Here is an 11,132-nt window from a genome sequence, read left to right as displayed (position 1 = left end):
AATAAATAAATAAATAAATAGAATGAGATTTTACATGAAACCCAATTTCTGACTGCTTTTATAGTAGAAATTCCAATAGCACAAGACCTGAATTCCTAGAAGGTAACAATCAAATAAAACTAAATATTGTATACATTAAAACCAGTTCCTTTCTACTTTCCTGAAGTTCCCACTGTGCCCTGCTGTATTATATGTGGCCTACTTGATTTACTGCCTTGCAGAGTTGTGTAGGCATTTAAACTGAAGCACCCTTTCAATGACAAGACCCCACAGAGATTGCTTCAATCTTGAGACCACAACTAATGACCTTGGTTCGGAAATTGGTGAGACTTGCCCATACCTACTTGAGATAGTCTCAAAAGTGCATGTGTTCGTTAGCTTTATATCACTGTGACAAAATCCCCAAGGAAAACGACTTGAGGAGAAATATTCTCATTTTGGCTCATGCTTTTAGAGATTTTAGGCATGGTTTTAGAGTTTTTTTCAGAGGTTGTCTGACTCTATTGCTTTGGGTTTGAGATAAGGCAGGAGTCATTGCAAAGACAGCAGAAATGTTTCCTTCATGGTAATAAGGAAGTACAAGAAAGTGAGAGTCTGAGACAAGCCATATCATTCCTCCGGTGCCCACTTCTTCCAAAGTGGGATGTAGGTTCCTAAAATTCCTTTGGCTGTGACTGCTTCAATGAGTTAGTCCATATATTAAGTCAGATCCCTTATGATTCAATAATGTCTCCAAATCTTCCTCAACTGGCAACCTTGCCTTTAACACATGAGCTTCTTTGTGTGTAAGGAGGGTGAATGCCACATATCCCAACCACAAGAGTGGCTACTATTATTTCCTTGATGCAGACACAGCCTTGAGGAAAAAAGCAATCCTAGGATAAACTTGATAATTATAAAAACCATTCCCTAATTTCTTTCATCTTCTTAAGAGTTTTTAGGAATAGTAATTCATTGTCTATCATATGAAAAACTGGTATTATTACCAAACTCACATGGTGATTACTCTCACAGCTCAGTGTTTTCCTTCCACATCCGAGAAAACATCTCGAGGGAAACAGGAGGTCTCCAGCAGCAAGAGCAGGGTTGGAGGTTGGCTGTCTTAGACTGTCAGTGGTCAGTGCTGTGGCCTTCAAGCTGTCTTGACTTTAGAATTTCACTGCAGAGGAAAGGAGGATGCAGAGTCATTGGGCCTTAGTAATGGTTCTACTGTTAGTGATAAATTTGCTCTGGGTCACCTTTAGTTAAGACATCCCACCCACTGGTAGAGGAGGAGAAATTATATTCACACACACACACATATGTCCCTAAGATCTTGGGGAAGGGAGAGTAAGTCTAAGTTATGTGCTTGGGGTTAGGTCAGGTAATTTTATCCTAATCCATATCACCAGAGACAGAGTAATTTGAAATAGTCTTGGGGCCAGGTGGTGGTGGTGCATGCCTCTAATCCCAGCACTTGGGAGGCAGAGCCAGGCAAATCTCTGAGTTCAAGACAAGCCTGGTCTATAAGAGCTAGTTCCAGGACAGGTTTCAAAGCTACAGAGAAACCCTATCTCAGAAAAAAAAGAAGTAGTCTTGGGCATTTGGATACTTGGTCCACAGATGGAGATGTTTGGGGAGGCTTAGGCCACATTGGAGAGATGTGAGCTCTCAGCTGTTCCATCTACCATGACTCCTATCTGCTGTCATGATTCCCTGCCTGATAGACTCCATCCCCTTGGAACTGTAAGTTCGAATAAACCCTTCCTTCTATAGGCTGTCTTGATCATGGTGTCTTATCACAACAATAAAGTAACTAACAAAGACTCTTCTCTCCTCACTTTCCCCCCTCTCCCCTCCCATTCCCCTTTCCATTCTTTTCCTCGTCCTTTCTTCTCTCTTCTTTCCCCTATTCTTCTTCCTTTATCCTTTCCTTTTGATCATACTAAAATGTACTCAAGAGTGTGACTTTCACAATTTCTATATGTATTCATTTTAGCTTTGAAACAAGCATCCCTTTCCTTTGGACAGCAAAAATGTGAAAGGATTTGAGGTCCTTTACCTATGTCATTTGATAAATCTAATCCGTAACTAGCATCTGGGATAAAAAAAAATTAGTCTGTGATAAGGTATAGCCCGGAAAACCCTAATGCATAGAAGGGGCCAGGGAACCTATATAAGGCCACTAAAGCCCAAACAAATTGAATTATCTAGAGCAAGGGTATCTTTTCTGTGTGAGAGAGCCACATTTCAGCTATCATTCCAGCAGCAGAAAGGAGAAAGCCTCAGTAAGAAAGACCTGACCTACTCCCATCAGATCTTTACCTGAGGTTGGTGAATGCTAGATAAATACTGGACCCAGGAAGTTGGGTTTTACTGGTGGGAGGTTATCTGTTTCCTGTGATTATTTGAGTGCAATTAGCTTTCTTGGTTTGGAGTTTTCACTCTAGTACTTTCTGTAGGATTGGGTTTGTGGATATGTATTGTTTAAATATGGTTTTGTCATGGGAATATCCTGTTTTCTCCATCGATGGTGATTGAAAGCATTCCTAGGTATAGTAGTCTGGGCTTGCATCCATGGTCTCTTAGTGTCTGTAGCACATCTGCCCAGGACCTTTTGGCTTTTGTAGTTTCCATTGAGAAGTAGGGTATAATTATGATAGGTCTACCTTTATATGTTACTTGACTTTTTCTGTTATATCTCTTTATTCTGTATATTTTGTTTTTTGATTATTATATGGTGAGAGGACTTTTTTTGATCTAGTTTATTTGGTGTTCTGTAAGCTTCTTGTACTTGCATAGGGATACACTTCTTTAGGTTGGGAAAGTTTTCTTCTATGATTTTGTTGAATATGATTTTCTGTGCCTTTGAGATGGAGTTCTCCTTCTACATCCCTATTATTAGGCTTGGGTTTTTTTTTCATGGTGTCCCAGATTTCTTGGATGTTTTGTGGTAAGAATGTGTTGAATTTAATGTTTTCTTTGACCAATGAATCAATTTCCTCTATAGTATCTTCAACACTTGAGATTCTCTCTTCCATTTCTTGTATTCCTTGCTTATACTTGCCTTTGTAGTTCTTGTTTGTTTACCCAGATTTTCAATATCCAGAATTCCCTCAGTTTGCATTTTTTATTGCCTCTATTTCAGTCTTCAAGTCTTAAACTGTTTGCTTTACCTGTTTTTTCTTGGTTTTCTTGGGTTTCTTTGAGGGATTTATTAATTTCTTTCAATGTTTTGTTTGTCTTTCCCCCCATTTCTTTAAGAGAGCTTTTAATTTCTTCTTTAAATGTCTCCATTATCTTCATAAAGTTATGTTTCAAATCATTTTCTTCTGCTTCTCCTGGCTTAGGGTGATCAAGTCTTCCTATTGTATGACCACTGGGTTCTAGTGTTATCAAGTTGCTTTTTAGGTTGTTGGAGGAATTCTTTCATTGGCGCCTACCCATCTTTTCCTTCAGTTGATGCTGGCCGGGTCTTTGCTTCTTGGTCCAATCCTTGCAGTGGCTGTTTGAGTCTTTGTGAATTTTTCTTGGTCTGCTCTTTACTGTCAATATCTGTGCCTCAGGGAGACACTTCTCAGCAGGAACCTGGAAGCCAAGGCAGTGGGGAGGGGCCTGGGGTTTTGCCCCACTATGGAGGGCTTAGAGAGTGGGGTGTCCCACCAGGTGGCTGGTCACTCACCTCTTGGTTCTCTCTGCATTGTAGCAAGTTGTGTTTTAGTTCTAGGGTAGGCAAGTTTGGATGTGGGATGAGGCAGTGGGTATTGGGGCAGCCTACCTGTAGGAAGCTCTCCTGCTGGCTGGCTAGAGAAGCCAAGGCAGTTGGGGGAGGAACCCAAGGTTTTGCCTCACTATGGAGGTCCTAGAGAGTGGGCTTGTCCTGCTGGGTGACTGGTCACTCATCTCTTGGTCCTCTCTGTACTGTAGCAAGTTGTATTTCAGAGTTCCACTGACGTTGCAGGAGGCTAGATGAGTTTGGGGGTGTAATGAGGCTAGTAGCTTACAGGGTCCCATGGAGGGGGGTAAGTATTCAAAACTGTTACTTTTGCAATTCTGTTTGATCTGGCTTACTGTGTTGGTGAAAAAACCTGCCATCTCTGACTCTGTCTTGGGTAGCAAAAGGTGGTATGCCATTCCTCCATATTTCAGAGAATTGTAACCAGTTATTCTGCCAGTGGGTCCCCAAGTCCCAGGCAGTGGCTCTCAACTCTATTTTCATACATGCTGTCCATTCTCAGGCCCTAGAAATCAGACTTCTTCCACTCTGCCAAAATCATTCCTTTGCTGTGTCCACCTACATCCAATGGGTGTGTTTTCATGCCTTGACTCACTGAAACACTCTTGGTGATTTAATACTGTTGATTATTTCTTCTCTCCTCCCAATGTCATTGTTTCTTGGAGTTCCTTCTTCTGTGTGGTCTCCCAGATAACAGACTCCTGGATCTTCTCACTCTACAGACTTTAGTTGTGTCATTATCTTTAATTGAGGTAACCCGAATCTTCAAACTGTATTTCAAGTGTTAGCCTTCAAAATCCATTTGCTTTTAGGCAACTCAACAGTATGCTCTTTGGGTATTCAAATTTATAATGGCTTAAATAAACTCTTTGTCTCAAGGTTAGTGACAGAGAGTCTACCCATGATTCACCTTTTTTTCTTTTCCTGTTCTATAACTATATATGCTTTGTTTTATTTTCATCTTTCTTATTTTTTTCATTTTCCAATCTGGATTGTTATAATCTGTCTAGAAACTCACTCACAGGGCCCCAAGACATCTAAATACTATGATCTCACAGGAAGTGGGTAAGATACTGTCAGTAATTATTGGTCTCAAATAATTTCCATGAAATAGTTTGCCATTCACAAGGAATGAGAAGAGCTTTAAAGTCTTCAGCCCATTCACATGCCCTTTCTCTAGTAGGCATGCTGCTTCCGGTGACATTTTTATAAATGAACAATAGGCAGTTGGTCTAACAGTGTCTCAAAGGGGGAGAATGTGGTTGTATGTTACCAGTATGAGCCCTTAATTTTTGTGCTGGATGACAGTAGTTCAGGAAGTCTTCTCTGACTGCAGAGAATACCTGCTGAACTGCAGGCAAACTCTCCCTGCTCAGGGACTCCAGGTCAGTTTAGGAAGAGGATGAATTTATCTTCTTCTAGAACACATGAACCTTAAGGGAATTATTAGGGTAGAAAAGGAATAAAGGAAGAAAGAAATTAAGATCTCTCACCATTATCTGTATCTGATTTTACCAATATTTCTGTTTCGTGAATACCAAGAATATCCAAGTACTGGCTTGTCAACAAGAGGTGTGTCAAAAATTTTATCCAACACCCAGACAAAATCTTATTATTGAATTCTCAGCTAGGAGTCCCAGGCCCTTTTGTGTTATTAACTTTTCTCATCACTCTTGACCAAATAAGCAGCTGATGAAAACAACTTGTAGGAAGAAAGCTTGGTTTTTACTCAGGGTTTCTGAGGTTTCAGTCCCTGATTGCTGATCTCTGTGCAGTTGTGTAGAAAAGCATAGTGCAGGAGGAATGTGGAAGCTTTTTTTTTTTATTTCATCTATGGACAAGAAGCAGAGCATAAGAGGAAAGGGCCAGGACAAGATACCCCTAAGGCTTCTCCCCAATAACCTAATTCCTCCACTTAACTCCCACCTCTTAAAGATTTTAGAGTATCCAAACAGTGCCACCGTCTGGGGACTAAATATTTGCAACTTAAGTCTCCAGGAGGCATTTTATATTTAAACTCTAATACCTTCACATCAATTGGAAGTAGAAAACTGTACAATTGATTCTTCTTTCTTCTTGGCCATGCTGGTCTTTCAGATAAACCGAACCTTTTTTTATCACAGAGCATTTATTGGTGTATGCTGTTCCAGAAACTTCCTTCCTTCTATACAGCCTCCCAACTTAGTAACTGTACATTCTTTCTTTTTAAAGGAATCCCCTCTTTTTTATTTTATGTGTTTGAGTGTTTTGATTGTATGGATGTAAGTGCATCACACGCTTTCATGGCGTCCGTGAAGGTCAGAAGAGTGTTCTGGATGTCTCAGAGCTGGAGATTCTCATAGTCATCAGTAGCCATGTAGGTTAGGAACTGAGCCCTAGTCCCCTCTGTAAGAGTAGCACATGTTCCTAGTTACTGAGCTGTCTATTCAGTCCCACTCTGCGTTACCTGGGTTTCAAGATGCACCTCTCTTGTCCAGATACAGTGTGCATCCCACACTCAGGAATTTCCATTTTCCTATGGTCTCTTGAGTCATTTCTTTCCATCAATGTCACTGCCCCAGTTGATGGTGAAAAGTCATTTGGAGCACTATTTCACTGATGGCTATCTTCTCTTTGTGGACATTGGTTTTGTTCATTGCTTTATAACCTGTATGTCCCCAAATGAAGGAAATCCTCAGAAAGTAGTTTTGATCTAGTGAGAGCAGGTCGAGCTCAGCACAGTCTGCAAACATTTTGCTACTAAACTTCTCTCCCTGTGCCTGCAGATCACCCTTCTGCTGCCATACTGCAAGTGAGCTCGTTTGTCTCCCATAGTAATGCTAGAAAATTTGTGAGATAGTCATGAATGGTTTTCTTCATAAGCTCTTGAAATAAACAACAAGGTTTTATCTCAATGCTTCTTGGGGTTTGCCTAATATCTTAGTATACAATTCTAGCACACAGCTGTCACCTTGACACTTTTCTTCAGTGTATTTTTAACCATACTTCTTTGGTGAATGCTCTATGAAGTGTATTATCCTTTACATTAATTTTGATTCAGATTTTAAATATCTGGTGTTTACCTTTATGGAACCATTCACTGTTTGGTTGTTTCATATGAAACTAATAGTTTTGAGGCTTTACTTTTAAATATCCACTCTGTTAAATTTTTTCTAGGTTCATGTAGCACACAAGGCGAAGCTGAGATACTATTACTGTTATTGTTTCCATTTTACAAACTAAGGTGCTGAGACTTGTAGTGTCGTTTAACTAAACCAGTGGGAATAATGGTTGCTAGAGTAGATTCTAATTCCAAATCCAACATTTATTTTGTATGTGAATTTTTCACACTTGAACAGTGCCAAGAAGATTCATTTCTAACATGTCATCAGTTTGTGTAATTGTGACAGTTCATCAAGATCAAAAATTATGTCTCTGCTTAGACCCTTTTCTGTCTCCTTAAATAAAAAAAATAGAATATTTAAAATGTGATCATGTCACTCCTCATTCTTCATCCACTCGTTCCCAACATCATATGCCTAAGTGGAAACTCAAAAGCCATTGAGTGTCCTGGAGGAGACACCAGTATGAAGCAGGGGCTGGCAGCTGCCGAGACTGGCACGCTGGTGCTTGGCATGACTGTAAATTCTTCCTTTCTTCCTCCTGATGACAAGCTGATCAACTAGGCTTTGGAAAAACTTGCAGCAGAACATGAACTGCTTTATTAGTTATGCTTTTATGGGACGCTCCTTCCAACAGAAAAGATTTAGAGATGCAAGGAAAGCATTGATAATCAAAACAACATTGATAGAAGGATCAAATGATATTTTGTTTGGCTTGCAAGACTCTTTTTTATTCATTTTGTGCAACTTACCAGGTCTTGTTGGTGGAAGGTAAGTTCAAGGCCTAGCTTCACATGTAGTTCAATGCTGGAATGATTTTTTGTCCTTGGGGATATGGGAAGTTCTTTGGTCAAGAGAAGGAAGTATAGACTGAAGAAGGTTAGTTCCCCACCATCTCCGTGAGAGAGATCCATTGCTATCTATGCTGCTTACCCTTGAATCATTTCTTAGGGTCTGAGATTACTCTGACTAAGAAGAGGTAAAACCTTTTCCAGTTACACTGCAATGATGCAAGGAAACTTACTATTGAGCAGTAACCAGTGATGTTCATAGTTCCAGGGATTGTTCAGAAATCCATGACATAAATTCAGGGGTTGGCGTGAGGATCCTAAGGTCACAATGGAGAAGCTCAAAAGGACAAATGTGAAATCAGAGGAGTTTTAAGAGGAGAAGATTTTCTCATTATAAGCATTTTCCCACAATGGTATTTCTAAATTTGACAACCACGTGGACACATGATTTATGTGAACTTCCTGACATGAAGTGTAAAAGTAGAGAATGGTACACGACTTTCAACCCATATTGAAATCACTACAATGAATTGAAATCATTCCAAATCAATACTAGAGTTATTAAAAACCTCCAGTAGTAAAATATAAATGCCCTTTGACTGAAGAATGGATAAGAAAAATGTGGTACATTTACACAATGGAGTACTACACAGCAGAAAAAATAACAACATCTTGAATTTTGCAGGCAAGTGGTTGGAGCTAGAAAACATCATTTTGAGTGAGGTAACCCAGACACAGAAAGAAAATTATCATATGTACTCACTCATAATTGGTTTTTAAGAGTAAAGAAAGAAAACTAGCCCACAAATCACAATCCCTGAGAACCTAGACAACAATCAGGACTCTAAGAAAGGCATACATGGATCTAATCTACATGGGAAGTAGAAAAAAATACAAGATCTCCTGAGTAAATTGGAAGCATGGGGACCTTGGGAGATGGCTGAAGGGGAAGGAAGAAGCAGAGAGGGGAGCAGAGAAAAATGTAGAACTCAATAAAAATCAATAAAAACTGAAAAAAGAAGAATTAGGAAGATCTTCAGAATATTTTGGGTCTAGAGTTCCAAAGTTTAAGTTAATTACTCTCAACAGAGCAATTTTGTATGGAAGGCAAACAAACACACAATTTGTAATATTTGGCAGAACATTACTTAGCTCTCATGGCTAACGACAACCATCTCCCCTGCCTCACACACACACCATCCCCTAGGTCAACTCCTGGATCTCTCTTAGGAAACCGAGAATTGTGCTATTATTTTAGAAGGAAAACAATACTTTCTGTTGTCCTCAAGTTCTCCAGTGGGCAGATGTTGATCTGCAGTACTAGCCAGAAGTTGGTAAGAGGAAGAAAACAGAAGAATAAGAAATTTCAAGGCTGCATAATCTGTCAAGGGATCTGTCCTTTTATTCTTGTTAACCTGACTGAGGGATGCCCAAAAACCTAGGAAGACAGATCTCTGGGGGGTGTCATTTCAGCTAGACAATTTTAGGGATGGTCACACAACAAGGACTCTGGCCTGCTAGTGATCTCTTCCACTGAAGGATTCAGTGTTTGAGTGGACTATTATGAGAATGGGAACTAGGTGGGGAGGGTTGCTGGGTGATTCACTTGAAAGGTATATTTGGCCCTGGCTCTTTCTTGTTACTCTTTGCTTACTGACTGCCATGATGTAAATATGTTTCCTTTGCCCTGCCCTTCTTCCATGATATTTCTGCTTTCCACAGGCTTAAAAGCAGTTGGTCATGGACTGAAACCATAAGCCAAAGTAAACCTTTCTTTCATTAAGTTGTTTCTTTTAGCTACTTGTCATAGTGACAAAAGCCACAAACAAAATAAATATTGCCATGTGATCATCAGACACCTTCCTACACACTCCCTAGTTAATGCCCCCCCATGTGTGTATGTATGGTATATTTACAAATGTATGCATTTTCTATAGCAAAGATGCAAGATGTTTTTCTGCTTTGGAGAAGGCCAAGGTTTTATATTTTTGTTGGAACCCACTTATAAATTAGGTTTTTGGAATATTGCCAAACAATTAGTATGTAACAAATATTAATTGATGTATACCAAAATTTTATAAATATTTGGAAGGAAAGAGAAACGTAGAGAGAAAAGTGGGAGAAAAGAGAGAAGAGAATGATGAAGGGAGGGTGTGCAGTCTTAAGTCACCTTACATAAGATACATTTATCTGAGAGGGGAGACCCTCAGGTAGGAAAGAAGGAAGAGAGGAGAGATAAACTCATAGCTCATGGGAACATATTTTGTTTAAATATACTAAGCACTATTAGTATAGGCCTATTTCTAGTGTCAACAATGGTTCTTGTGACCAAGGAAGACTTCAGCATTGTTCTCTTCAGCATTGCTAGGATTTTTAAATGAGTGCTTTTGTATTAGTTTTCCTAAGTAAGCATGCATCTTAATTCTGTGACTTCAGTGCGGCTGCCTGTATATTCTAGTCCCCTGGAACACCCTTTAAAATGAAATGCCAGGGTTTACTTTGATACTCCACAGTCTGTCAGGAGAACTTGCTAGAAAACTGGTCTAAATGAAGCATACTGAGAACAAACATAGTAAGCCCTGTTCATGGTCTATACCATGTGAAACCATCCACTGATCACAGAGCACAAATGAGGATAAGCCTACTGAGCCATGTTCATAGTCTGTACCACATGAAGCCATCCAAAGATTAATCACAGAAGTACAGATGAGGACAAACCTACTGAACCATGTTCAGGGTCTGTAACACATGAAGCTATCCACAGATCACAGAAGCACAGATGGTGTGTCTACATTTTACATAAGCCTTAATATCTTGTTATAATATCTGAGATATGAGACTTTTCCTTTCTGTGGATGAATGGAATTCCTAGTTACAATGCCATATATTTAAGAAGGCTGCACTTAGATAAAAGAAATGTACTTACTTTATGAATAATTTGAAATCTGACAAATGAATAGAATCAATATAAAATAAAGTCAACACCATCTTTCCTGAAATTTTAAGGAATAGATTTGTTATTGAACCAAGTGTTTTTTTCTTTTTTAATTTTTATTGAGTTCTACATTTTTCTCTCCTTCCCTTCCTGCTTCTCCCCTCCCCTTCAGCACTCTCCCAATATTCCCATGCTCCCAATTTACTCAGGAAATCTTGTCTTTTTTCTAATACCCATGTGGATAAGATCCATGTATGTCTCTTTAGAGTTCTCATTGTTATCTAGGTTCACTGGGATTTGTGGGCTGATTTTCTTTGCTTTATGTTTAAAAACCACTCATGAGTGTGTACATGTGATAATTGTCTTTCTGGGTCTGGGTTATCTCACTCAAAATGATGTTTTCTAGCTCCATCCATTTTTCCTGCAAATTTCAAGATGTTGCTATTTTTTTCTGCAGTGTAATACCCCATTGTGTAAATGTACCACATTTTCCTTATCCATTCTTCAGTCAAGGGGCATTTAGGTTGTTTCCAGGTTCTGTCTGTGACAAACAATTCTTCTGTGAACATAGTTGAGCGCATGTTATTGTG

This window comes from Microtus ochrogaster, chromosome 16, assembly GCF_000317375.1.
Source record: "Microtus ochrogaster isolate Prairie Vole_2 chromosome 16, MicOch1.0, whole genome shotgun sequence".
NCBI classification, from domain to species: domain Eukaryota; kingdom Metazoa; phylum Chordata; class Mammalia; order Rodentia; family Cricetidae; genus Microtus; species Microtus ochrogaster.
The sequence above is the reverse complement of the archived record's forward strand: the minus strand, read 5'-3'. Positions refer to the sequence as shown.